The following is a 4827-nucleotide window of genomic DNA, read 5'->3' on the forward strand; positions in this document are numbered from 1 at the left end:
AATTTAAGGAACAATTACGAGGATTGTCAACAGACTCGCCGGGATTCAAACAGACAATACGAGGTTTTTTCCGCTAATGTCTCAACACCCAACGCAATACGAGGTTTTTAAAATCAGGGGAAAAAGACCTTTGCAAAATAGATAGAGTTACAAGCTTTTCACGGATGATAGCAAACAAATCAAGGGACGGAACCATGCAAAAATCCGAAAATCGGGAAAATGTAAGTTACGAGGTCTTCGAAGGCCAGTCCTGCAAAAAAAAAAAAAAAAAAAAAAAAAAAAAAATGCGAGCCGTGCCCTCCCCCACGTGTCCCTGTGGAGACGCAGAGCAAGGTGCAGTCCACATCCTGCAGGACTGCAGGAATCTCCAGCCCCTGAGGAGAGAGATCTGGACCAGGCCGGCGACCCTCCACGAGAAGCTGCATGGACCTGTGGAGACTCACTATAAGACCACCAGCTTCATAACCAGAGCTGGACTCCAAGTGTAGAATAGGCGAATGACAAGAAGAAGAAGAAGACGACTCGTTTAAGATTTGTTTTGGACTTCGTAACAGTTTGGGGCGTTGACTGTGTTGAAAATCAATCTTTCACGATTGCACAGCTGCTGTTTTGAGTAGTTATCTCCCTTGATCACAAAAGCAAATATTCGTATCTAAAAACAGATTAGAGACAAACGCTGATTCCGGTTCGACCCGCAGTTCATATGCGTGGATGTATTCCCGTTATGCAGTGTCTGTTTTGTACCCCCCTCCCCCCCTCACATTGGAGTTCATTATGCACTGTGACGTTTCAAACAGCTGTTACTTTGTTCATTAGGTAACACCGACTATAAGGCCATAAGGCCATGTACAATCACATTCTGAAGATAGATTTATGGTACTGCGTGTTTAGAATGAAGCCACGATTATTGATGAACAGTCTTAGAAATATGTCATGCATGGCATCATCACAATAAAGAGGGATAGTCCTCTGAGTATTAACGGTAACCATATGGAGACGATTCTACACAGAAACACTCGTCTAACATACTTAGATTAGAACACGTATAAAATGAGTTTTAGAGAAGTTTCTTAAAATTTAGAAAAAAGCAGATCAAAGTGAATTTTAATCTGACATAATTATACATTTCCAAATACCAAGTCTTGACTTTACCAAATAGTCCAAAGAAAATACGCAGCATAATTCAACGACTTCAAACAGTTCAGTGTGATATTTTGGTTTACTATTCTCTTTCCTACCCTTGTTCTGGCCCAAACAAGCTTTAATAAACGATGCAGAATACACGAATAAATAATACTGTGGCGAAATAATCTGCAAAATTACTTAATTATGTTTGCAGCAGATTACAAGATACCATTAACTCTCTCTCTCTCTCACACACACACACACACACACACACACACACACACACACACACACACACGGCACACACACACACACACACACACACACAAACAAACACAAACACACACACACACACACAAACACAAACACACACACACAAACACACACACACACACACACACACACACACACACTCACACACACACACACACACACACACACACACACACACACACACACACACACACACACACACACACATAAACACAAATAACATTGTCATTGACGAAACGAAAGCTTCACGCAGAAGGAGAAGTCATTTACAGCGTTGTGTTTCAGAATAGTAATGTCATCATGGATGACATTTAGACTTTTGTTCAATACACCTGAGATTGTAAACGTTTCCACGCCGAACAAAACCAGACACTGATTTCAAAGAATGATATATTTCCAGAAACAATGCAAAATACTCACAGTTTTGGACGATCAGCTGAGCAGTTGCATTCTTACTCGCTCCTGGAACAACACACGTTATGTTGCCAGCATCTTCACAACGAGCAAGGAGTTCAGCTCGAATCGCAGTTTCATTCCTCTCAACATTGTCAAGCGGAACACCTTGGGCGTTCAGCAGCTGAACCTTGCTAGGATGAGTTAAATCGGGGTAACCCTTCTCCCATTTGCACGTGACTTGAAGAGTTGTGTTCTGGACGGCAGAGATCCGAGTCGAAGTGTTATGACTCGTGTCGATTGCATTGAAGAGAAGTTCTGTGACTGTGGGTGGGTCTGTTGATAACCAAGCACAACGGTTTGGTCAAGAGTAAGAGAGGTTAGCCCTCTTTGAAACACAGCTCATTAATGTTAAAGAAGTACATAGCAGCTAGATACATCGAAAGGTAAACTTCAAAACAGATCGAAACACAGGCACACGTACACAAGCACGCATACACAGACATACAAACTAACCGACATACATACATACAGTCAGACAGACAGACAAACACATGCTGGCAGATCACTGTCAACAAGACAAAATGCAAGATATACAATTTCTCTCTGACAAACAAACATCTACGTCAGTATACGTTTTACGAAACAGTGATTGTATCCAGCCTTGCAAGCAACACACTCATTCCGAGTTTTTGTTTTTGTTTTGTTGTTTGTTTGTGTGATTGCTTGTTTGTTTATTTTTGTGTTGCTTGTTTGCTTGTTGTTTGTATGTTTCTTTGTGTTTTTGTTTGATTGTACACATGTTTGATTTTTTTATGTTTCTTTGTTTGTTTGTCTGTTTGTTTGTTTGGTTGGTTGGTTGGTTGGTTGGTTGGTTGGTTGGTTTGCTTCTGCACAATGGTTCGTAGTATAAAGAATTTGAAGAGATCGATATAATACTTACAGGTAACCTCAACCTTAACCTCCTTTCGTAATGTTCCATCACCAGTTCTCCAGACCCAGATGCCAGTGTCTTCTCTGGTCACAGTCTTGGCAAACACGATTCCATCGATACCATCCATGCAATGACAGCCATGACTCAGATTGAAAACACAATCTGCATTTGTCAGACGAGCGATGCAGACGTCTCTCTGTGGAGGGCCTATCTTTGCCTTTTCTTGTGAAACGTAGATGTAGACCGTGTCCTTTTTACACTCGTAGTCAAATATGTCCAATGTAACAGAGATGGAGATGATTGAATGTTCTGCAGCTCTGACGGACATTTCTGGAGTCAAATTTGGGAAGGTGAATTTGCCAACTGTGATAAAAAAAGAAAGAGATTAATATGAATGTAAAGTGATGAAATGAAGATCCGATAAACAAAGGGAAGTAAGCACTCTATATGCATACGGCATGAGTAACAGAGTAAGTGAGAGTTATCCGGAACCATTCCCCTGGCACCTGAGAGAATAACAAGCATTGAAATGAACAAATGACTTCAATCCTCTGATTACTCTATTACACATGTCGTATGCATTTAGAGCGTTTACTTCCCTTCGTTTATCAGATCTCTAAACAGCACTCTGCCTCATCTGTTTAAAATTCTCCTGAAAAAAATGAAACGTCAGACAGACAGACACATAGACTGACAGAGACTGGACATGCCACTGACGCAGGCGTTCGTGCACTCAAGGACCTTACTGACTTATGGCTCAAGTGGATCATCTACAAGTACATATAAACCATGTTCTGCATTCAACTCGAGGTTGATACGCACGCCCATTGGACTTTGCTACTGAAACTGAAACTTGTGAATACGACCTGATTTTACTGGCAATGTAACAGGCATGTCTTGTCGTGGTATCTGGTCGTGGTGTGCTTTTGTTTGATCGTTTTGTGTTTTAAGGTGTTGTGACAGATGCGTAGATGTCGTTTTACCTTTACAGGGTCCATGCTCTTTCTTCGGATGTTCTTCTTTTTGGTCCAGCCAGTCTGTTGCACTGTGCGGGGCTAGAAAGAGACAAATAGAGAGAGAGAGAGAGAGAGAGAGAGAGAGAGAGAGAGAGAGAGAGAGAGAGGGAGAGAGAGAAAGAGAGAGAGAGAGAAAGAGAGAGAGAGATAGAGAGAGAGAGTGAGAGAGATAGAGAGAGAGAGAGATAGAGAGAGAGAGAGAGAGAGAGAGAGAGAGAGAGAGAGAGAGAGAGAGAGAGAGAGAGAGAGAGAGAGAGAGAGAGAGAGAGAGAGAGAGAGTCTGTTCGGTTATTAGTTGGCCAGTGTCAAACGAATTCACGAACCTGACACATTTGCATTTCACATATCCATACATGTTTCCAAACGCATGTACATCCAATACCACGATTCAAAATATATAAAAAATCAGAACAAGTTGCACTCGCAGCAATTAGATAACTGTAACATATGCTCTCTATATTAACGTGAATACGATCCGTCATTTACACTGTGCCTTTGAACAAAAAAATAAATAAATAAACGCACACGTTATACTTAAGTTCAAAGCTGGAGTCATTATCAAGCATTACAATATATAATTTGAACTCTGCAAAAGGTACAACATAATTATCAAGACTATTGTGCAGTGGCAACATTGTAATGAACATGTATTTTTGAAAGAGAAGAATCAGTTACTTACCCGTCTTCTTTGCCACAGTCGGATTCGCCAGAAAATACTCGAGGCACGATATTCCAAGGAATAACAGTCCCGGACCTCTCATTATGTGATGGATTGTGCTTCGTCAGACTCCGCAAATGTCAGACAAGAGCTTGAAGATATTTTTAATTACACTTAGCTGCAGAGGTGCGGACGAATGAAAGTGAGTGAAACCAGCTGCATGATTTAATATCTGCAATCAACTCTCTAATTTCCTTGTGAATGAGTTTTCTTCTAATTCACTGCTTCTCGGAAACTAAGAGATAAATGATACATTATGTACACTAACATCATCATTTGTGTCTGCTTGAAATAACAATAGAAACCAAAACTTCTGTACGTGCGGGGAATTTCTAAAAAAAAAATCGTATGTGACCAGCGATTGTGGT

This window comes from Littorina saxatilis, linkage group LG8, assembly GCF_037325665.1.
Source record: "Littorina saxatilis isolate snail1 linkage group LG8, US_GU_Lsax_2.0, whole genome shotgun sequence".
In the NCBI taxonomy this organism is placed as follows: domain Eukaryota; kingdom Metazoa; phylum Mollusca; class Gastropoda; order Littorinimorpha; family Littorinidae; genus Littorina; species Littorina saxatilis.